The 25691-nt window shown below is 41.0% G+C and overlaps 1 protein-coding gene across 1 annotated transcript in view; it reads left to right on the plus strand.

Moving 5' to 3' along the window:
• The window catches only part of tenm2 (teneurin transmembrane protein 2), a 300069-nt gene that overhangs the window by 152650 nt on the left and 121728 nt on the right, over positions 1-25691 (plus strand). The gene's annotated exons all lie outside the window — the stretch shown is intronic.

A 25691-nucleotide genomic window follows, 5' to 3' on the forward strand; every position in this document is an offset into this window, starting at 1 on the left:
AACACCTATTAAACACATCAAGGAACACCTTCCCTGAGACGCGCCTCCCATCCCACTCCCCGATAATTGCTTTGTGGTTAATTACCAAGCTAATCTCGCAGCCGCAGATATCAGCCGCCGCTCTCACTCTCTCTGTCTCAGGGCCAGGAGAACGCCATTGAGCGCTCTGTCGCCCGCATTTCCAGACCTTGTAAAATTAGCTTCTTAATCCTATATTGTGATAATCATTTAGTTGCAGTATGAGATCAAAAGTTGTTGTTGTGGTTTTTTCAGCTTCCAAAAAGAGACTTTATCCAGTAATATTTCATCATGGATATTTTTGTGCTCCTGCAGGCTAGAAACATTCACTTGTCTGGTCATTCATATTGATGATTATGTAGAACGTGTCAATACAATTGAATGCAAGACTTCAAAAGTTTGCCTTCTGTATTAAAGCGTCCGGGGGAACCACTGACTCGCACCTTTCGGCTCGTCTCATGGTTTCACAGAGCAGAGATGTAGATCAGGCGTCTGCATTGCTGTCTCTGCCAGCATGAAGATATCAGAGGCAGTGCGGCAGCCTGATAAAAGGACCAGCTGTGCGCATGTGTCTGATCAAGTCAATTCGTTCATTTTTTCGTTGCTCTGAAAGAGGAAATGTCACCCTTCGCTCCTCCAAACAGAACATCAGATACTGGAGGCACGTCACACCTCAAAGCACCCAGAGGAATGATTTCTCTTCCACCAGACCTAACCAGCCTGTGTGCCCCCCGAGCAGTGCGGCTGCTGAATTTGCAAATGTGTGTGTCTCTCATTGTTTTTCTATATGCTATACGGTCTTTCTCCGGTTGTAAGAGTATGAACCTAAACCCTGCATGTGTGTGCAGGAGTGTGAAACCGGAGCAACAGGAGTGTCAAAACAGCAGGAAGAGGATCTGAGGATCTAATAATAGAGATTGACAGAGGCAGACAGAGAAACAACATCATAAACACATGCTAACAAATCAAAAAGACGGTGACGTGCTAAAACACCAAACAACATGCGGCACCACTCTCATCTCGCCGCATCTCTAACAAGCTTCAGAAGTCTCACCTCCGCTTGCTTCTCCTCCTACTCCTCTTCATCTACCTCCTCTCCTGCCTTTTTCGTCTTCATCTTTCAAGCTTCTTCTTCTGTCTTCTCTTGGCTCATGCTGCGCCTCTCACCATCTCTCGTTATGCTCCTGTCAGTACAGCTTGCCAGCGTGACTGACAGGTGTCGGTGTAAGGGTCTAGGGTTCCCCTCCAGGGCAGGGGCGTACATGTGGATGAATGTGTGCGCGTGCCCTATTGCAGATTTCACTACCAAAATAGAAAGCCCAGAGAAATGGTGACAGATATCACAAACCTCAGGGAAAGTGCTATTTGTGTTTGCGAGCATGTGTGCATGCCAGTTTTTATGTCAGCAGGGCAACTGGCTGCAGAGTAATTGCTGGATAAATTCACAGCCCATTTCTTTTAACTTCTTTGCTCAATTTTTGTTTAAAAATAACAATGAATAAACTACAAATTAACTCTAAGATAAGATAAAAATTAGTGAGACTTTCTTCCCATTTTTCAGGTTGCCTAACTACATGTACTATTTTTAAATGTTTGATTCTAGAGGAGATGAAAAGTCTGAAAAAACAAAAACAAAACCTGAGTCGATAACAAATTAAAGGGTGTGATTCTTCCGATAGATAGCAGTCGTCAGTCAAGTTGCCTGGTGCCTTTGCTAGACTCAACACAATTAGCACCACATTTACACTTATTCGCTTCACCTGTTCAACTGCTCATTAACTCAAACATCTAATCAGCCAATCACGTGGCAGCAACTCAATGCATTTAGGCATGTAGACATGGTAATGCTGTTCAAACCAAGCATCAGAATGGGGAAGAAAGGTGATTTTTAAGTCAAAGGAAAATCCAACGCCGTATTAGCAAGGTTTAAATAAAGTGAGTGTAAACTTAATGAAAACATCTTACAGAACTGGTGTAGAGAATGTTGAATATTGCTGTATGTTTTTGTTGAAATATTTAAATAAAGACTGGCATCAGAACAAGGTTTCTGCATATTCTGCTGAATTAAGCTTTTTCTGATACTTACACAGTTTTAACAAACATCTAACATTTACAGACATAAGCTCTTCCAAATACATGCACTGAGCCTGATCAACAAGGCTAAAATCAATGTTATGATATCAATAAGATTTTCTCTTCCAATATCAGTTTTGATGTGTATTTCACAATTAGGCAAATGTATGCCACTGCATGAATAGTCAAATAATTATTGACCGTTTCCCCCCGATTTCTCAATTGGAATGCATTGATAGTCCGTAACTCACCGTCTTTGTCAGTGGATGGAGTTTGTGCAGTTGTCATGGAGATGGTTCAATTGTCACATGACACAATATTAGAACTTCAGTCATGTTATTTTGATGGTTATAATAACAAGCTGTGATGAATCATTACAAGTGGGGATTGTAAATGAATGATGATACAGTATGAAAATATTAACACAGTGCATGTGTGATTCCAGTGAAAGTAGAAAAAACAATAATATACACACACATCCATGCAAAAACACAGATTGACTTTGAAAGACTGTAAATACTTTAAAGAAAGCACCCAGAGAACAGCACCTGACTGTAGCGTGCATGTGAACATGCTACTCATTCAGACATGTGGTTCACCTGGGTAGCAGTTTCCTCTGCAGACCTCTGGCACCTGCTAAATCAGCTTCTAAACTAAAACTCTGATTATTTTTTTCATTTGTTTTTTTCATTTACTGCTAAATTCCAATTACCAACAAGTATGTAAAGCCTGTTAAATTAGTTTCCTAAATGCAACTTAGGGATTTTAAAGTTTCCCTACATCCAGCTTTATTGTCAAGTATTGAATAAAGACACTTCGTTTTTATTGCCCCTTCCAGACACTATTAAAATAAAGAGACTAGAAACGTTGGCTTGGCAGAGCCAATACAAGTTTCGTTTGCACAAGCAACACAGTGAGGTAAACAAATATGGGCATAGAGAGCGGGCGGCAATGGGAGATTTCATTTTGGCAAAGTGGAGGAAGAGATTTACTGTCACACTGTGCACTGCCTCGTAAAACGTCCGTCTAGAAACACAGGCAGGAGAATAGGAGCGCTTGTAAATTCCCACAGCAGTGCCTGATGACTGCATCCAAACTGCATTGATCAGGAGGGAGAATGATTAAAACATGCATTAGATGAAATAAGATCAGGCTTTGACATTGATTTAAACCCAAAGCCTGACTTTATGGCCACAATCCATAGTCCAGTGCTCTATACATGCTTTGTGTGTGTGTGTGTGTGTGTGTGTGTGTGTGTGTGTGTGTGTGTGTGTGTGTGTGTGTGTGTGTGTGTGTGTGTGTGTGTGTGTGTGTGGGCCCTAATTAAAGAGCAGCCTGTTAAGGAAACAGGCAGAATCTAATTCAACTTCAACATTGTTTTCCGTCAATAAATCTTGGCTTTACTCATACAGCCGACTTTATGAACACAGACACCCACTGGCTGCTCACTCCACAGTCGAGGCCCCGCCCAATCACACATGCATGCTGATTAGCTGCTTTTAGGCGATATCCCTCTCCTCCTTCCTTCACCGGCTCAATCTCTTCATTTGGTCGACAGGATAATAAATCATGGGGTAGTATTGTGACGTATGTGACAGGATGTATTAATCTCGTAATTAGAGAATGAAAAGGTGGCGCTAAATTTAGTCTGGCCTTTCTGTCTAGCCCTGCCCCCATGTCCGTGCATACGCAATTGCCTGGTTTCCCTCAAAGGTTTTTTTTTACTCTTAGAAGCTGTTTTATATTGCTTAAACTTTATGTTAATTCTCTTTTTTGACAAAGCAGAAGAACTTTCAAAATGCCCCTTAAAACATCTGCAGTCAAAAGTTTTTTTGTTGTTTTTTTTGGTAGCTGGAGCTGTAATTATGCTTTATAAAAGCTGTGTTGGGCAAAGTGATTCCTGATTAACTAATCAAATCTGCTAGCACAGGTGGCAGAGTGCCTGCACCCGCGCTGTCGTCTTTATTCTTTTTTAATGTACCACATGAATCCCACCATAAATCAAACCAAATCAACCACGTTCAAGTCGGCTGATGTGTTGTTACTTTCGGGAATATTTCAAGCGCTCAAAGGATTGTCTTGCAATCAAGGTAAATTAAGATAATGTTTAATCATGATCATTTAGAATTTTGAATAAAAGTGCTCTATACTTTGGGATACATATTGTAATTATATGTCACACAGTGCTTGTAAGAGCCTTTTCTTTCCACCTCAGCACTCTCAGCACCAGTAACTCGGTCCATGCAGTTCCTGTCTATCAAATTCAAGCAACACTTATAGAGTTGGACCGGTGGGGTCCCCTAAGAGCGCTGCTGTCCCCTCAGGGTCTCTGTTAGTGTGTGTGAGTAAGAAACTGAGAGTGAGAGCTTGCGTGTGCGTGTGTGTTAGGAGGGTTGGGGGCATTAGCCTCTGATTGAGTTTTCAGAGAGCAACGTGGGGTGCGAAAGGCTCGACAATGGTCTAACAGAATTAGTCGCTTGTGATGAATGGTGTGTGAGAGCAGCACTGACAGCTCGCTTTTAGAAACGCGCGACTGTAAGTGTGTGTGTGCGTGTGCTTGTGTGTGTGTGTGTGTGTGCGTGCGTGCGTGCATATACGCCTCCATACTTCACCCACTGGTTCAAGGACTTTTTGTCCATGCAGTGAGAGATACGCATGCTGGAATGAGCAAAGTAGTGGTGGACACACAAACTTACACACACACACACACACACACGTGGCATGTATCTGTAAGTGTCTGTCTTTGGGTTAAGCCCAGGGTTTGAAAAATGCCCCACAGTTAGGATCAATAAAGATTGATCTTTTCAACATATCGAACACATCACTCATACATGTTCACACACTCGCACAAATGCTGCAATGAATAAAAACATAAACATTCACAACCCTCATCTCTGACTCTATAAAGATGTTATTGGACCAGATATTTTAGTGAAGACATACACAAAGACAGACATGCACAGAAAGGCAGGTCCACACACACACACACACACACACACACACACACACACACACACACACACACACACACACACACACACAGAGCAGTGTTTAATAAAAACCCTGGGATATTGATCACAGTAGATGGATTCTAACTCACATTAAAGGAAGGGAGCTTGGAGTGATAGAGATAAGAGGAGAAGAAGAAGAGGAAAACATAAACAATGAATAAATAGAAAGGGAGAAATGAAGGAGGGATTTTCCCAGGAATCTGACAATGATGACATTGAAAAATATGTTATTGTGTGTTCTTGGTGTGAGGAGGCAGCATCCCATACTAACAGTACTATTATCAGGTAAAGGAGAGGCAGAGAAGCAGTGGAATATCATTGGCGTTGGATTTGTAACCTGCTGACGACTATGCTGCCGCCCTAATAGGGAATTTAGTTAGCTGTAATGGCCTCTCATGCCATCTTCAAACCTGCCAGAGAAAGAGAGGGGAAAGAGAGAGAGAGAGGGAGAGAATGAGCACTGAGAGCAAATTGAGAATTCTCCAGCCAATTATGAGTGATCATATTTTCCTCTGCATGCTGCTGAAACTACTTTTATAGTTTAATGGGCAGCGCTCTGCTTCCTAATGAAGGCTGGAGGTATCAGATTGAGAAAAAAAGTAGATAATGGGAGGGCCGAGGCCGCACTCACTTTATTTTTGTTTATTTTGAACCATTTCCACTATGTATAACTTTTACTTGTGTTTGTGCTTTTCTTGCCCAGTTTAGTTTTGACTTTCAAACTCATGCTTTCTTTCTTGATTCGTCATAACCCTGTTTTTGTTTGTTTCTTTTCTCCTGTTTTTTTCTTTCTTTCCTCAATCCCCTCTCCTCCAGCTTACCTAGATGATGGGGAGGATGAGGATCCATTTGGGGACTATGTAATCAGTAAGTCACGTCTGACTGTAGCCTCTCTTAGATTACTCGGCCCACCTTAGCCCCGTCTGCTTGTATGTGATTGTGTTTGATGTGATTCCCTTTGCTGTATTTGTCTGTGCGTGACTATAAGTTGATGTTTTTTTCATGAAAGAGACTGTTGCACACAATGCAATAGCTTCTAACCGGGCTCCAGCTGAGATTACAAAATTATCCCCGGGTCGATTCAAAGGCTTGCTCTTTTGGAAAGTATGATTGCGCATATTACTGTAATTGTTGTAATGAAACTACATTTTCTGCAGTCCATTGTTAAAAGTTGTCATGATGTTGGCTTAACGTAGGACGGAAAGAACAGTCAAATAATTGCATTACTCTTGTGTTTCATCTGATACAAGCCAGCCATTGTTCTTCTTCACATGCCTCATCTATATTTACGAGCTCCTTTCATTATGATCTCCTGTTCATTAGCACACGTCCAACTGGTTAATCTCTTTGCACTTGATCAGAGAAAATTTCCCAGAGGGTGCGTTTTTTTCTTCTTCTCTCTCCTCCACTACCGGAAACTCAGCCGCATTTACTCGTGTCTCTGAGATTGTTTGTCTCTATGAGCGTGAATTAGTGTTAATGTTTGTGTTATTGGGCTGTGGAGTTTTCATCTGTTTTCATTAGTAGAATCAGAGGAGGGAGAGAGAGTAGAGTGTGTAGCAGAGAAGATGAGAAGATTCATGCCATATGGTTTACGTAATAACATTTGTTGTACACATTATGTGTTAGACATAATACTTCAAGGTCACAACCTTGAAGTGAATAGAAAAGAAGTAAGACATGCATGCACGCATGGCAGCAAAGAGCTGAGGAGAGGAAGGAGAAGGTTCTCTGGGATCATGCAAAGGTTAATCGTCTTGGAACACTTTTGTATAAAAAGAAAGAGGTGAATTCAAGTGATACAGCGCACAGGAACACAAATTCACAGTAGGTGAACTCACACACACACACACACCACACACATACACAGATAAATATGCAGCTTAAAAACTGCTTCATATGTGTTCTAAACTACAAATGAACAGCATATGAACAATGGAACTTGATGACACTGACACTTTTGAGAGAAATGTATATTATATATAAATTTGCGACTTTGTTCTCCTGGTTAAATTAGAATGAGGCAAAGTTATCACAGCAGATATGTACTGATGTTAATTTCCCTCTATGCCTTATTTTATTACTTTCTGTCTGTGGAAACACGTCAGAATATACTATTTGCTGTGCACAGTTGCCTTGGTTTCTGGTGAGTAAATATTCACGACTTCCTTGGAAATGAATATCTTGAAATATATTGTATTTGCCATACAGCATATATACAGTATACAATATCTGGGAAGGACAACATCCCAACACTTACTATATTATCATGCATTTTCTTATATCTAATTCCTTATTCCAATATATAAAATCATTTTAGAGAAAGCCTTCGCTGGACACTCGATTCTGAAAAATTATTTTACTTAAGATGTGTCAAAGACTACAGTTCATCACTAATACTGATATAGAAGATACAGTGATATCAATTTCCAAAGCTGTAAATTTTGAAACTCTCATCCTCCGACCACCACCACTTCTGCAATTATTAAAGCAGTATTTCATTTTTGGTACATTTGAACTTTTTAGCTCTTCAGCAGCATTAAATTTCCACCAAGAGCTACCCTGGCTGACACCAGAGGCTTTCTACATTTATTTCTATGTGTTATTCCCAAATTAAAATAAGGAATACTAAGTTATTGCAAGAAGTGAGGTCCACCATACACAATGAAAAACCCTTGTTTTAGGAATTCAAAATTAGGAACAAATGTATACTTTTTCATCTAAAGCTAAATCAACTAACCATAATCATGTTTCTCAGAATGACAGCATTTACCAAAGTGTGTGATGTGATGTGATGCAACAATTACTGAGCTAGCAGCCAGGTCATACATTCAAACAGAAATCCAAGACACTTGTCACCTGTCCAAAGAATGATTTACAACCCACCAGTGACTGTATAGGACATCAGGCTACACCATCATCAATCTTCTGAACTGGTAGATAGGCAATAGTGTTGGAGCTTTCTATACATAGGTGCATTACTGCTACATCAACTGTCCCTTACCTATTAATCTACTGGTTCCACCAACAAACATATATACGTGTTTTTGGGGAGACCTCTAGCTCTCCCAGGAGCCCCATGTAGGCTGAGTCCTTGGTGCAGCGTGGGTTCAATTCCAACCCTTTGCTGTGTATCATCCCCTCCCTCCCCCCTCCCCTTTCCTGTCTATCAGTACAGTAAAAATCCCAAAACAATCTGAAGAATTCTTTTACTTATACGTTTGCTTCTAGTTTGTCTGTGCAGTTTTTTTGTTTGTTAGACTCATAAGGTGGTTAACATCTCTTTGTGAAATGGCTTTTGTTGAAGTGATGGTAATCTTTGTGTAGCCACACATGGCTCTAATGATAGCAGTGTTGGTCCGTTGGTCAGTCCACCATTTTGTTCCAGACTGAAATATCTCAACAACCATTGATGAATTGCCATGAAGTTGGTACAGATATCCATCGGGCCCAGACAGTCGAACCCAATGACTTTGGTGATCCCCTGACTTTTCCTCTAGTGCTACTATAACAACTATTGGACTATTGGATGACTTTTCCTTCCCGACATTCACACTTTGTGTTTAGTGCTAATTACTGGAGCACATGTTAACACTGTAACATGCTAAACCTAAATAGTGGCTATGGTAACAGTTAACTGTTAACCGTCTGAATTGTCATTGTGAGCATGTTAGCATGCTGATGTTTGCATTTGCCTCAAAGCACTGTGCCTAAGTACAGCACTGTTTAAACATGAGGTGGTACCTACCCAGTGATACAAAATAAATGCAAGAACATTTTCTCAGTGAGTCTTCGAATCCTTCGGCTGGAAATATACCAGAAAGCTGGCAGCTTGTCAGGCATGAAATGAAGAGCAACACAATATGTTAAACCAACCAAACCAAACCAAACCAAACCAACATAGTATTCAAAAAAGCTGTATAGTGTATTTTTGGTACTTTATTCTGCTCTCAGGCATCACTGTACCATGCAACTATTATGTTTTTGTGTAACATTTTAATAATACATTGAGAACACTCTGAGAGGAAGCATCAGCAATAAATAATAGACTAGAAGAATTAAGTATTGTGAACAAAAAAAGCAGTTTGTAACCCAACACAGTAGATACACTGATGCTATTATGTATAGATGCTGGAGGGCCCCTTGAGCTGTAATGGACGACCTTATTCAGCTTTAGTCTGGAGAGGAGGATGCGCGTTTTGTAATTCTGTATGGCTTTTGTTCTCTATTCTTCCATTTAAAGTATCAAACTTATATCAAGTGTTTAGTAGTATTTAAAATCCAGTGACGATGTGGCGGCCTGTAGCTCACCCAGTAAGACCGTTCGCCCCATGTTGGCTGAGTCCTGCAGCGGTGCAGGTTCAAATCCGACCTGCTTCCCTTTGCTGCGTGTCATCCCCCATCTCTCTCCCCCTTTCATGTTTATCCACTGTCACTGACTAAATAAAGGGAAAGCCCCCAAAAAATTATCTTAAAATCCAGTAAGGAAGCTGAGAATTTGTACTGTGAGTTGATTAAATATGTTCATATTAATTAACCTGTGAGTATTAACCTCTACAACCCTGCAGAGTCTTTGGCATGTCCATCATTAAAAACTCAAACTGCCCAAAAACATTCAATTGATGGCATGAGGCAGCCATTCATAATATTTCACTGAATTTGTGTGTGAAACAGCCAGATTGAACTGCTGGGACAAGCAGATGCCAGTTGTAAGAGTGATGGCGTCAAACAGTGCAGTGAAAAGTGATTTATCTAGCTTTTAAGCTATTTAAGGGGGAATTTAAGGGGGAAACGTACAGTTCAAGTTGTTAACGTAAGGTCTAAATGTCTCACAGCAAACATTTCAGCTGGAGATTTATTGGATCGGACTGATCAGCCGTGGTGGAAAGATGCTGAGGTATGTGGAGACATAAAGTTTGCAATCCATGTTTTGCATGACAACAAAGCACAGTACGACAGAGGTAACAGTCTGGAGACTGCTGACAGATCACAAACTGAATTTATTGTTTGGAAGTTAGCAGCCATACTGTCCCGGAGAAAAATCCTGCGGGACAAGTAGTAAAAAATAAATAAATAAAATAAAAGTACCAGCAGTAGAGGGCAATTTTTATGAGAGCAAATCAGAGTGAATAGCAGAGGGGAGCTGTGGGAGACCAGATATCATTCAGAGGTTGTTTTGTGTAATTTCTTTTGAAAGAACGGTTCCAGCAGCTGTCACTTTATTGTTCCAGCATACAAATAAAAAAGAAATGAGAATCAGTATCATCTTTAATAGAATGGAATCAACAGTGTAGTTAATAAACCTTCATGGTCCCTTTTTTCACATATTTTAAAAATAGAACCATCCAGCACATGTTCATCAAAAAACTCTGCTACCCTTTGCTGGCCTCTTAGCTTTTTCACTGTCTCGACATCAACATGTAGCAGCTGTGCTTCGCCTTTGCTGCTTCCTCCTCCAGCAGAGTGATTATGACAGGCTGATTGGTGTTTTGTTTTCTTGGGGATGAGAAGATCAATGCGGGGCTGATAGCGAGGGCTGGGCCGGGAGCGGAGAGGAAGGATGAGAGAAAATGGGGCTGAGGCCTTGTCGCTTTCGAGTAGGAAACAGGGATCAAGAGATTTTAGGGAAGAAGTGGATGGGGTTAAAAGCAGATGATAGAAAGAGGATGGAGCTGGGAATTTGGGGGAGATTTTAGAGGATTTCAGGAGAGGATGGAAAGTGATGGATAAAGAAAGAGGGTAGCTGTGGAGGAGGAGCGATTGAGAGGAAGATCCAGCTTTAACAATACAGTAGAAGAGATGGCTGAGGATTAACATTCTGTGACTGTCTGCGAGCACTGGGATAATCTGTGGTGTCCTGCAGAGCGCTGTGGGGAGCCCCCCACGGCAAGGGGGGTTGAGGCCTACCGCCAAGCCTGTCACTGTATGTGTGCATGTGTGTGTGCTGCTCATGTGTGACTCTCAGTCTAGGTGTGGCAGGTGGAATGATGTGCTGATTCCAGCCCCCCCACCATGCTTAGCAGCTTGATAGATATGCCCCACGGGTGGCAAGAGGCGAGCGTGGCACCTGTGTTTTTTCTTCAGTGTCACGATGGCCCTTAGTCCAGAGCCAGTTTCACTCGTCACTTTTCCTCTATGATTTAAAAGGGGAACAAAATCTGCAATCCAGCATAATACGTGCACACGTTTTCCTTCCATGTGCAGTGAGGAGGAGTCCGTAGCTCCTTGCAGAGTTTTAATCCGTATTGATTTGTGCTTCATGCTGTCTCATCGAATGGAGCGCAGCACCGCGGGGAAACACACAGCATGGCGAGGCATGCCTGGGCATTACCTTGCAAGTCTCTGCTGGCCAGTGTTTGTTAATGTGTGAAACTGAAAAGTTACAGTTTAATAGCAAAGTGCATCATTTTCACTAAGAGCCAGGTCTACATAAGCAAATGTAGCACACATGCACTCACCTACAGCATAAAATTCCATTGTTAGGTTGTGATTAAAGGTTTTCTCCTGCTATTAAAGCCCTGTTCCCACATACACTCTTAAAGTAGCATGCTCTCTCTTGCCTCACATGAGACTGAAGCTTAGGTTAAGCATTAAGTAACTAATGTATATAATTAACTTTGATTGGACACTTGTTTTCTCCCTTTAACACTATACTGGAGCACAACAATCATTTATTAAGGGTTGCCACACATTGTTTTTCTTCTTTAAGATCTGCTAACTTAGAATTAGATCATCCTGAACTGGGAAGCCGTTGACTGCAACAATCAGCTTTTCCCACATTGTGTATGAAGTGCTGATACAAAGTGGAGTTGGAGAAGGAAACCAGCTGTACATCCGCTGAGATTGGTTGTCACTCGCCTATGACATATACAGTTGAGGAAATATATTTTAAATAGAGTTAGGCTAAAGACATTCAACTCCACATATTTTGTGTATGTACCTTATTTCCAAAAGAGATCATTTCAAAATTATTGTCAAGAAAGACATTTATTTCATTTATAAAAGAAAAAAAAACATTTATTTACTAGAACAGATTTTCCCTGAGTCAAAAATTTAATTACATAGAGTTGCTTGTGGAACACTAAACATCTCATTCAAGTGAACCAATTAAAAGTGTATTTAAACGTTTGACCCACTGAAAATTTGTTCTTGTAAATAAAAGCTTTTTTTGGTATTATTTTTAAATGATCTCTTATGGAAATAAAGTACATACCCTATTGAGTTTACACAAGACATGTAACGTGAGATACGTTGAGTTGTGAAAAATTGAGTTTGAATGTATTTAGACTAGGTGTTTTTAAATATATGGCCTCAACTGTACATTTGCATGAAGTTGAAAGTTGGGAATTGCAAGAGTAAAACTTTGAAGAAGAAGGTTGAGATATCCAACTTTACTCACCAGTAGGACAAACCTTAACTCTGGATCCTACACTTCTATTAAAGCGCCCATATTATGCTCATTTTCAGGTTCATAACTGTATTTTAAGGTTGTACCAGAATAGGTTTACATGGTTTAATTTTCAAAAAACACCATATTTTTGTTGTACTGCACAGCTCTCTCTCACTGCTGCAGATCCTCTTTTCACCTGGTCTCTGTTTTAGCTACAGAGTGAGACCTCTTTTCTTCCTCTTCTTCTGTACTATCTTTGATTGCACTCGCACATGCTCAGTAGCTCAGATGTAGATCATGTCAGCTAGCTAACTCTAGAGACAGTAAAAGAGGCTGTTTCTCCAACTTTGGTCAGTTACAAGGCAGGTTTAGCTGGGAGACTTCTAAATGAGGGAGCACATGTAAGTAGTTCTTTTGTAGATTATGGTGAACTTGTGTGTGTTGTAGCAGTGCTTTGCTATTGAGAACGACGTAGCATGCTAGCGTTAGCATTAGCGTTAGCATTCTAATGCTAACGGTTAGCATGCTAACGAGCTAACGGTTGTGGTTAGCCAGCTCATTTCGGACTGTGACATCACAGTCCGAGCCGATTTTGAACAGCTCACTAGGAGACTGAAGGCAAGACACATTCGGAAACCGTATCTCACTCAGAACAGCATGGATGGGTTTTTTTCAAAGTTTGTATGTGTGTGGAAGCACCAGAGACACAAAAGAACACCCCAAATCCCATAAAAAGTGATTTTTTCATAATATGGGCACTTTAATGCATTTCAGTAGCATCTTTCGATAGACACCTTCCTACCTAGTTTATGTCTTTCAAACTCCACCAGGTCATAATATAGGCTTTCTATTTAAAAAAAAAAATAGTGTCCGAGCCCAAGTCAGGACATCATCAGGGTTATTTTCTCAAGCTTTTGAAATCTTCTTCCAGAGCCACAAAAAACATAATACAACTGTTCTTCTAATGTGTAAAACTGGTGGAGGTTGCCTTTGTTTTGTATCTCTGAGGAAGAAAGAAACTGTAATATGTACTCTATATAACATTTTCAATTTCCCACCAGCATTGATCTATCAAACTTCCTAGCTTGCCATTGGCCAGTGTTTAAAGTGTGTATGAGATGTAGACCACCTCATGTTATGTATTTATTGCTTGCAACAATGTGTATTCAGTCACTGCATAGATACCAAGCGAAGACACAGACCCTGATTAAAACCACACTGTTCAGCAGAAACAAAAGCAGCAGCACTGATGTCAATATTTCTGTTAAAACCCTTTCTTCTCCACTCAATACTTGCTTTAATAGGTTGGCTTTGTTTTGCGAGGAGTCAAATGGGAGGAAGGAGAATAGATGAACAAATCTATATTAGAGTCTCTAACCTCTGATTGTGCAAGTCCTCTTATTTTGCCACTTAATACTCGGAGCTGGCTAATCATCAGACAAGTATCAGACTTTATCCTCTCCATCTCCATAACCGAGCATGGAGACAGCCTGGCTTCTCAGCTGGTCCCAAATCTCCCTTTCTCAACCATTTCCACGGCTAAGCCAAGTATCAGTTGTACAGGCAGTGGAGCTCAAGCCCAGGAAATGGAGAAATATGACTTTTAGGATATTTATCAGCTGTTTTTGTTTTGGCATTTTCCTGCTGTCTTGACTTTACAAATAGGCGTGAGAAGTGTTTTAGTCTGTCTTCACTCCTCTCTCTCTCTCTCTCTCTCTCTCTCTCTCTCTCTCTCCAGGTTGTCGTACTAAAAGCTTATATTAGTCCACTTTATGCAATAGCATACCTGCCCCACCAGTTACAATCAATAGTACACCCCGGTCACCTTTATACCTAATCAATCGGTCGGCGTAGACCACCCCGGCCTCTGTTCCCAGTGGTCCCTTTGCAAAGTCATAACTATTTTAGGGCAGACAGCAGCAAGTCATTTGAATCAATAAGAATGCATACAGTGCATAGATTCCTGAGATCAGTTTCAGGGCCAGTCGAGGCATTTTTAATAGATTTGTTTAAACTAAAGACAATTGGTGGCATACTCCATTCAGGCCATCAGGCAAAAATGCATCATTACTGTCTGTTGAAACATTCTAACCCATGCCTTTATGCACAGAATTACAAGTGGGTGTACTATGAAGTGACACAATCACATAAATAGGAACCAGTTTCTAGTAAAAGTTACCCAATACAACCAAAGCTTCTTTGGAATTATTTTTTTTAAAGGTCGCTTTCTATCTATTTCATCAACATTTTGCAGGCTTAGCACAACACTAAAGTGCTGCTGTTGGTTGAACATTCTGCTGGGGATAAAGAGAGGCTGTCCAAATCCTGTTCAAACCGTCCTGCCACAACCCTTCCACACAGACACTCTATTCAGAGATATATAAAAGACTTCAGGATGTTATACAAAGTGTTAGGCCAGGTTTTGGCTAAGCATGCAGTTGTATTAGGTAATAAAAAATACCTGAAAGAAACTCAATTTTACTTTCCTTCTTCACCTTAAAACCAAAGTTAACTTTATAGCACAAAGTGTTCCTCCAGCGCTAGAGTCAGGACTGTGCATTTGTGGATTTAGCTGCTGCTCAACCGGGTTTGACTGAGATGGGGTTTCGGCATTATTTTTAACTGATATTAATTTTTTTAAATGTTACAATATCCAATCCATTAAATGAATAAATTACTAATTAAAATTAGAACCTTGTTGCCCAGCGCTCCACTTATTGCCAAGGTGGGAAAAGCCTTTGAAACCTGATGTACTTTGAAATCATGCTGCTCTAAAAACAAATTAACATTAAAAATAAGCTGGACATTAAACACATCAGTCTAATCACACTAGTCAGTTTTGATGATACTGACACTTTCTGTCCTTCTGCCACAGTCATCAAGAACCTTTTCACTGCACACCTCAGCAATGGACCAAACCAGAACCATCCACCCAGATCAATATTAGTATACTCCAATTGCCTCTGGGTGTAATTAATGCAACCCAGCCCTCTGAACCTATTAAAAATGAATTGACCAATCACAGATTGGTAGACTGCTATATTGCCTCTCTGTTCTATCCAAAAACAAAGGGAGACATGACATTTCTAAGTATAACACTAGGGACAAAAAATACAGGGAAATTCTTACAGCATGTCTTTATCTATTCAGTGTAATCCAATTTTCAGTCTCAAGTCTTTTTGTATCTTGTCACAATATTGATTTAGCTTTGATTCTAGGCCCCCTCTCTTTCTTCTTTCATCTCTCGAGCCTTTCGGGGGTGAACAGCCTTGTGAATTTCCGTTCTGTTATACAAAGTGTTAGGCCAGGTTTTGGCTAAGATCATGCAGTTGCATTAGTTAAAAAATACCTGAAAGCAACTCAATTTTACTTTCCTTTACCTTAAAACGAAAGTTAACTTTATAGCACAAAGTGTTCCTCCAGTGCTAGAGTCAGGACTGTGCATCGGATTTAGCTGCTGCTCAACCTCTGAACCTATTCAAAATGAATTGAATGAATTGGTAGACTGCTATATTGCCTCTCTGTTTCTATCCAAAGACAAAGGGAGACATGACACTGCTAAGTATAACACAGGACAAAACAAACTGGGAAATTCTTACAACATGTCTTTATCTATTCAATTTGCTCATTAATGTAGCCGATCTGAGGTGCTCAGATCCCCTCCAGTAGAAGGACTTATTTGTCTGCTGGCACAGGACGTTTCCAGCGCCTGGCTACTTTTTGCTTTTTAACCATATTCTATTCCCAGACTGATCTCATTAGGTGGCGTATGCATGACACGCCAATTTGTTATCAAGACGCATAATCGCTTTTTAGCGTGTTTATCAACACAATTCACCCGCCATTGACCTACATTATGAGTGAATTGTCGCCGTAGCAAGTAGTGTAAAGGGACTTAAGTCCGCGGATGTGTAAAACACAGGACTTTCACCCAGGAGAGCCGGGATTGTGTCCCGCGTGTGGTGATTTTCAGCATTTTTTTGTTTTTTTTGTTGCCTTCCCCAATGTTTCTTTCCTAAACCCAACCGATTATTGTTTTCCTAAGCGTGATTTTGTCGTTTTTTTCCATGTTTCTGTCGCTTTTTTGTGTTACTAAAAACCTTTCCCTGTGTTCTTTTCCTAAACCCAACCTTTTTTTTTTGTTCTTTTTTTACACGTGTGCGACATTGTTCTTGCGATAGTACGTTACGTTCTCGCGATAACACGCAACATGGCGACGCCACGTGGTGTGTATGTTTACATCTGCTTTATACAGCGCAGATATACACGTGGATAGCTCAAAATGCGTTTTTTTTTCTTCCAAAAGAACTCCCTTGCCCTCAGTCTTCAACTGTTCACACACTCCTGTTTGTGTGTGTGTGTGTGTGTGTGTGTGTGTGTGATCTGTGAGGAGGCAGAAAAGCTACATCTGGCCCTATCAGAGTGAAAATGTCAAGAAGCGTGCAAAAGAAAGATCTGTGTGTCTTTGCTCAGTAGATTCACCTGATCTTTTAGCCTTTTGCCCCGCTGATATCTCAGTAGGGTTTTTTGTGTGTGCGCACACACCTCAATCACTGTTTTTGTTTTGTTCATTGGTGCCTAGATTTTTGGAGGCCTGTGTCTGTGAGTGTGATCCAAAGACAAGTGTTTGACTTTTTGAACAGATTCTATTTCTGCCTTTCTTCTCCATTATCTCTTTCATTGCTTTTGTTCTCCCGGTCTTTTGGTTCTTCACACATCTGCTGGATCTTTCTCCACCTACTAAAATCCATCATGAAAGCATCCCATGGCCTTCTGAGGCCAAGTATAGAAGGCAGCGTCTCTCATTTGATGTTTTTAGTTCCTTTTTTTCTGCTTATTTATTATACTAGGACAAAGTTGCAGTTACAGATAAAAACAGGAGAAGCGTGACTGTAACATCAGCCATACCTGAACACACTTTGGAGTATTCTGGCACACACATTGTTACGGACACACACACACAGAAATGTTTACATATGCACACAGAACCACACATACTGTACATCAGCTAACAATTAGCCATAAGTGTGCTTGACTCTGTATGTCAAGGACCCTTACAAAGATTGGTGGTGTGGTGTGGGATGAGACGTATGGAAAGTGAGAGATTACGCACCCTTTTCCAATACGCCCACATACACACGCACGCACGCACACGCACAAACACACACACACACACATCCGCACCTCTTTCCCTCATCTCGCCATGTCTCTGTCATGTGATTAAAAACAAAATCCTATTTTGCATTCTCAGACCCACACATTTACACTGTGACACAGTGAGGTGCGCGTTATGAGTCTAACTAGCTCTGTAGCAGTGTCACCTAGCCAAGTCCCTGCCTAATCAGGCCACTTACACACACACAAACACACATGTACACACTTTGCAGAGGCCATGTGTTGGGATGGTGATAGAGGGTTGGCAGTTGGCAGACAGACAGCAGACGCTGTTCTTCGACATCAAACGTCTCAGAGCAGAATCTCACTTTCATGCCTACTCCTCTCTCTCTCTCTCTCTCTCTCTCTCTCTCTCTCTCTCTCTCTCTCTCTCCCTGTCTCTCTCACACACACACACACACACACACCGTCACGCACACACAAACACTTTCCTCAGATCTTGCTGCCAGAACTCAAAGACTTGGAAGACCTAACACACACACAGAGCAGGCACACACACACACACACACACACAGACACACACACACACACACACACACACACACATATGACATATACCCTAGCAGTAAAAAGTGAATTCAATTTCGTCAGCCATTGTTTAAACCTACTCTGTGAGACGTACGTACAAGTTTCATGTGTGGCTCGAAAATGATGCAAATTATTGTTCCGCTCTTTAGATTGAATCCAGTCAAGCATCACAATCTTATCTACAGCCACAGACAGACACACAATAATATAAGCACGAACAGACACACGTGCGGTACGCACATGTTGTGTAAATAATACATATGAAACAGGACATTAAGTCAAAGGGCGGACAAACAACACTGTTGAAATTATAGGGATGTGAATCAAGCGCTGTAGCCTTCACAGTCTTTAGATCGCAACCCAAGTCAACACTTTCCATTACCATCATCAAATTCCCAAATAAGGGAATATCTTTTGTAAGGATGGAGTTCATCCCATAAAGTTCCAGAGACTTGGAGAATCTATGTCAAACACTAAAGCTTTAATGTTGGTTTGTGGAAGCCAACTTTACTTTACAAACCCAACCTGTTTAGTGTTCAGTACAGTTCAAACAAACTCTGGTGTGTTGGTCCGTTTGGTTCGGTTGGTATGAAAGCTGCCATTCAAACACAAACTAAACAAACCCAGCAAACTAAACAAGCCAACCAAAATCATCTGAAAAGGTGAGTTTTGGCATGGTAACTGGACTATAATTGGTTCATTTCATTTGTAAAGGCAAAACAGACCAACCACAGGGTTGTGTGTCCCAAAGCTAAACTATTATTAAATGTATTTGCTGATCATGGGAACTGCAAAGCAATCAAGCTATATAATTATCCCCTTGAAATATTGTATATATGTATGTATGTATATATATATATATATATATATTATTGAAATATTACATATGTCCATCATTATTCACTGCATGACGTCCAGTTGCAGTCTCGACTAAACATAATCAGTTATGTCTTCATGCTTTCTTTGTGACACCAGAGACAATATAAAAACACACAAAATGCAGTAAATCTCTACGACCGGAATTCAGTTTCCTCACATAGATCTAAATAGTGTTGAAGCAGGATGACAGTTGCCAAAACTGTCCATCAATGAGTTACCAGTACATGTCAGTCCATACAACAGGACCAGAGCTACAGTAAATGGCAACAATTTATCATTCAGAACTATGAAAGCAACCTAAGACACTTGATGTTCTTTAACGTGTTACCCATATCTCCAACATAAAGTTTGACTCCATTAGAGAGAAAACAGCAGAAAAGAATTGAGAGTGATGTAAACGTCTTGATTAAACATTGGCTTAGCTTCACTGAATAATGTAAAGAGCTCTCTTATCTGTGATGGATGAATGGTAACAGACAGTGATAGAGAGTGGACTCAGACATCAGACAAGATGGAGAGATATCACATAGATATGACTGATAAGATGAAAATGATTCATCGACTCATCTTGACCCAGCGAGAGCTGCAAATTGAGCCACGGGTGGCGAGCCCGGCGAAGGTGAAATTGACTTTTTGCGTCTTTAGAAAGTTTAGAGGAGGACTTTATTCTCGTGAAAGAAATCGGAGCCAGAGGAAGTGAGCAAACCTGCACACAATGCATTTCTGTTTATTGAGTTTTACGGCATCTGTGTCATCACATGGGAGTAAGCTTTAGTCTTGTACACACACACAGACACACACACACAATGCATCATGTATGCCCAACCCACCCACAGATCCACTGTACACACACACTGCCTTCACCTTGACAGTAGGCTGACTTAAGATGCAGTATTGATTCAAAGAGTAGCTGCACTTTTGTGTGTGTGTGTGTGTGTGTGTGTGTGGGGGTTGAGGATTGGCCATATTTATTTAATGCTTGTTTTCATGCACGTGCGGCGTTTGTAACCGGAAAGTTGGTCGGCCCCTCTGCCCTTCAAAGTCATTTGGAATTCATCTACAAGCCTGACCCTGACAGCTGTTTGTTTTTCCTCTCCGGAGAGAGAAGGAGGAATGGAGGGATGGCGAAGGGGGGGGGACGTCAATGAGTGAGAAAGTGATAAATATTGGAGAGGACAGAAGAAGAATGGAAGTGAGACTTGGGTGGAAACTTGGGCGAAACGGCGGAGGACTGTTTCTATTCCCGCCTTAGTGGTCTCAGTGCTGTTTGGCTTGTTGAGCATTTGAGACACACAGGACAATGAGTGGTGCTCTGAACAGCTTCCATTAGTATCCCTCATAGACAACTAGCTTGAATGTGTTGAATCTGCGTAGCAGCATGAATGCAAAACAGGGCGAGACAGCTGAGATAAAAGGACACAAGGCTCTGTAAGCATTCCCTGCGTGTAAATATAGTTTTTTGATATAAAATAAGTGTCAAAGTTCACTGTATAAGTGTGTCATCTGGGATCTTTGCAGTAAAAATGTAAAGCCTCTACAGCTGAGTGTGGTGAAGAGGAAAACCCAGCGGGATGGAGAGGCTTTGTCTTTTGTCTGCTTTGGGTGTAGGTGTAAGCAGATGATTAAATGGACACAGAGCAGGAAGGATGGAGGAAGGATGCTGGGAGATGATGTCTGGCAACACCAAGAGGGGAAGAGGGGGAGCAGGGGAGTCATAGGTGAAAGGAGAGCGGGAGGAGGGGACAAAAGCCAGAGGAGACATGGATAAATGGATAAATGGGCTGAGAGGAGCGCTGTCGAGGGAGAGGTGCTATCCTATTTTTACACCTCTCCTTCTGGGAGCCCCTATTCTCTCTATCTATCCATCATAATAACAGAAACCCCCCAAACTCACTTGTTTTCCCTTTTTCCTTCCCCTCTCCCTCTTTTCTCTCTATTCTCATGTACATGGAATTCTTCTCGTCTAGATTTCTTATTGTTTGGTTTAGGAATGTCAAGGGCATCTAATGTAAATGAATTAATAGATTGTACATTCAGCAAGCCTCTCACATTGAAATTGCTTATTGACTTACAATGACTATTTTAAGCATGCACAATTCACCCAGACAATGAGCGCTACACACGCTCTCGACATTTACATCGCTCCCCTGTCCGAGGTGGATTCCTCCTCTCACAAGTTCTGTGGTCTTCCTTTTGCGTTGTCACAAGCAATTAATTTGGCCATAGCTTGTGTGTATTGATCTGTGTGGCATCAGCATTGTAATCTATTCAGTCTGGTAAAGAGGCACCATTCATGCAGTAAAGAGCCAGCAAAGCACACACACACACACACACACACACACACACACACACACACACACACACATACACACGTTCCAGCTGGAAATCAATCCCTTGTTCCCTGGGAAATATATGCATGCTGTCTCATAGGATCTTAGCTAATTTCTGTGTGTGCATCATTTTCTGTTTTGTCCTCAAAACTAAAGAGAAAATGTTGACTATAATATTTGTTTATGGATGGACACAAAAAACTTTTCCTTGAGCCCAGAATTCAAGAATTTATGTGTGTACTCTGGTGTCACACAGGGATACACACAAGCTTTGTATTTGTTTGTACTGTGCTGTTTACTTACCCATGACAGGTTTGTTGCAGCCCCGCTCGTGTGTATGCTCTTTGTTGGAGTCTGATTAAATTCCCCATAGAGGGATTCATCATCTTTAGCAGGCAGAAAAGAGAAAATTACAAGCCCATCAATCCTTGCGTTTGATCCAGCTCTCCCCTTCTCCCTCTGTCTTTTGCCTCCTCTATTCTATGTATCCAGGCTTTTATTTACCCACTTCTCCTCAGGCCCACCATGTCTGTGATGTTGGGAGGTCATTTGTCTCTATGTTAGAGCTGTCCTGTCCCCTGCTTCTCCTATCTGGCTCCTCCAAACCTCTTGGCTCCTCATCATCATCCAGACATGTGAGCGTCTGAGATTTGGCGGCTGGTGTCTCTTCTGTTTGTGTTTTTTCTTTTCTCTTTTCATTAGGGGCATTTGCATGCATGTATGCCTTATTTGGCCGTTTCTGACTACACCCAACTTGTATGGTTATTTTGTGAATATCATTCTGTTTAGCATCTGAAAAATAAGTGGCATGCTGAGCCCACGAGTAAAGTTTTACACCCACACCTGAAGGAAACATGAAGGGTGCCTTTTATCAGAAAAGCCGACACTTTGTAACAATATTTAGAGCTGCAAAATGAACCACAACTGCTTGACTGTGGTCAGGAGTTTAAGTCATTTTGTTTTTGAGCTACTCACAAGTTGTGGCAGCTCCACCTGTTTGCCAATCACAGTGAAAAAAGCAGATTTTATACTCAATCTTTTTTACTTTAGGCCTTTAGATTCCCCTAGGAACATAGGCCATCGACGAAGCTCTTCCATCCTCTCCGGTCTTGGGCCCTCCGCTCCAGATGTTGCCATGTCAGCCCTTCTTTCTTCATCTCCTGTTCAGGTGGTTCTCGGTCTGCCTCTCTTCCTCCTGCCCTGTGGGTTCCATGTCAACGCCTGTTTAGTGATTGATTTCTTTCTCCTGAGTGTGTGCCCTATCCACTTCCGTTTCCTCCTCCGGATTTGCATTTCTATTGGGTCTTGTTTGGTGAGTTCCCACAGGTTGCCGTTAGAGATGGTGTTAGGCCAGTATATTCCTAGGAGGCGTCTGAGGCACCGGTTGGTGAAGGTCTGCAGCTTATTGAGTATGGTGGTGGTAATTCTCCAGGTTTCTGAGCCATAGAGTAGAGTGGTCTTTACGTTTGAGTTGAAGATTTGCAGTTTGGTCTTGAGTGACAAGTTTTTTGCCTTCCAAATATTGTTTAGCATGTTGAATGTTTTCCTTGCTTTTCCGATCCTGGCTTGGACATCGTCCTCTGTGCCACCTTCCCTTGAAATGATGCTACCAAGGTATGTGAAGCTGTTTACATCCTCTAGTGCATTTTGATCCATGGTTATGGGTGTGTTGTTCTTGCTGTTGATACGCAATACTTTAGTTTTTGATGAGTTTATTTTGAGACCAAGCAGAGCAGCTGTTTCCTCTAGTTTTCTCTTAGTTTTCTTTTTATACTCAATCTAGTCCCCATGAATCTCAACCACACACTTGTTGGAGTTAATAATCTCAGGGCTTAAAGTATTCCTGCACCGTGAGGAAAATAACAACTTGCGGTTTAAATTTATTTTCAAGTCAACTGATTTCACCTACCAATCATATGAGAGGAACGCAGCTCTAACTAACGCAGGGCTTAAGTACTCGGGCCTGGTGCCCGATTTCTGGCGTATGACTATTTTAGAAAAAGTAAATAAATTAAAAAGTCGACATGGGATTTGTTTTTGATGCGCTGGATTTAACCGATCATCGAACTTCCACCTACCAATGAAACGAGTTCTAGCCAACCAGATGCAAAGTAGGGCGGAAAAGCGAGAGTGCGGTGTGGTCTCCGTGGTAACACGGCTAAAAAAAATGGAGGCAAAGTTTATCAAATTTGGAGCATGTAGAGCATTTAATTGAGAAAGGAGTTAAAACAAATGTTGCTGGGCATGAATAGAGGACAAGAGGAAAAGGGTGGAGACGGGAAGCCGTTAGCACTTGGTGTCTCAAATTGCTTCTGCAGCGCATGTTGAAGGAAGAAGATACCGTACGGCAGCAGCGGTAAGAAAGGGTTTGCTAGTCACAGCTTCAGTCCAGGCACTCTGTCATACGAGTAAGTTACCTGCAACGACAGCTACCGCTACGATTGTGCCTTCACTTACCGACCGTGTTTGTGATACAAACAATATATTATTGCGATAATATTATGCGATCGCATAATTCAATGCATAATTAGCCAAAGTCCGCATATTTATGCGGGGGCCGCATTTTTTCAAATATGCCGCACTTTCGCCGTATAAATTGCCAATTTCCACGCAAAATATGCGGGGCTTGCATGATTTCATAATCCCCGCATTTTCGTTGCAAAAAAGTCACATATATCTTAGCAGAAAGTTGAAAAATATTGTGTTTACTTCACACAAGAGCAGCCATTTTCCCCCGTTACCATGGGAACGTTATGAAGTGACGTAATTACGCGACGTGAACATCATCAAAAAGCAGGGTGTTGGGGGAATCACTTTTTTTCTCTTTTTCATCAAACTGTAGTTTTTGCAAGTTCCCGCAATTTCATCGCATAAAATTGCATAATATTTTTTAAGAAAACGTGCCACATAATCAAGGATTTTTGCCCGCAACAATCACAAAAAAACTCCGCATTTTTCTGGAAGGACTGATATGTGTGTTCACGTTTATAGCGGAACACGATTTGTCATTAACGATGGCCACTGTGTAAAAACTATCTGGAGCCCAAACTGCCTTAACAAAGCTGTCTGTTTGGAATCAGCATAGCAGTTCTTTAAACATAACGGCCTTGTCCCAGAGTTTAGACGTCTAGCTATATGAAAATCTATACAATGCAACGTTTTTAATAAATGTACATGAAGCAACTAGGATGTCATTGTCTTTACTTGTTGGAGTTTCTTTTGCAATGCCCCATGCTGTTTACTGGGGTTTGGATACCAAATTGTTGCCTGATTTACGCCAGATGTTAAATATCAACCTTTTTGTTTTGTTGAGATTGTCTTTACTTCCTCATTGTTTGGGATCTCACAGGGCTGTATGTAAAATATATACAACCTATGTAAATGACCATTAGGCATTGATATTACACCAAATAAGGAAATATTTCCTGTTTTATATGTTATAATGTTTGCTAAAAAGTCATTACCCAGGGATTGGACAAACTCCAGTAAAAGATTTCATTGAAATGTGTCTGCGATGATGAGCATAATGAAAAATCCATTGTATTTAACTATGTTGTACAGCTGGAGTCCCTGAAACCCAAACAGAATTTCTGTCAAAATCATGTTCATAAGCATTATTAATAAAATTAGGAAAAGTAACGAAGTCTCAAGCCGATAAAACAATGTAAAGTAAATGTCATCCGCATAGAAATCAAAGAAATCATTCAATTAAGTGTTTGTTTTTTAATATAAGATCAGATATATTTCAAGGTTTATTTTTTAGTCAGTAAATTGATGGGTTGCTTTGTGTGTGAACGTGTCTGTGTGCACCACACTGACATGCTTTTGATTTTGTCAAAAAAGGACATTTGCGTAATCTTGGACATGTAAAGGTCAAGATGTGAGGTACCCCACTGAGGAGAACGCTGTGGAACCAGGACGGCTCTCCACACTTACACACTGCAAGACCATAACCGTCTCTCACTTGTCCTATTTCATCAAATCCCTTCTTTTGGCATCTCATGAAACAGAACCCATCTGTGTGTGTCTGGGCTGTGCGCTCAAGTCAAACAGTCAAATGAGTGTGGAGATGAAGGCAATTTGATGTACTAGTTGTGTCTGTGATGCAGGTTTCAAATAGTTTATTTGAATGTGTGAGCTCCACAGATAGAGAGAGCACTCAACCTTCCCACATCCCAAAAAATCCAGCCTCAATCTTGTTTTTCGCTTTTTAAATCTGGTTTCACAAACCCCCTCCTTTGCTTGGAACATGTAGCAATATGAAGCATGCTTGCAACATGCTGTATA

Source organism: Perca fluviatilis, chromosome 10 (genome assembly GCF_010015445.1).
Source record: "Perca fluviatilis chromosome 10, GENO_Pfluv_1.0, whole genome shotgun sequence".
Lineage (NCBI taxonomy): Eukaryota > Metazoa > Chordata > Actinopteri > Perciformes > Percidae > Perca > Perca fluviatilis.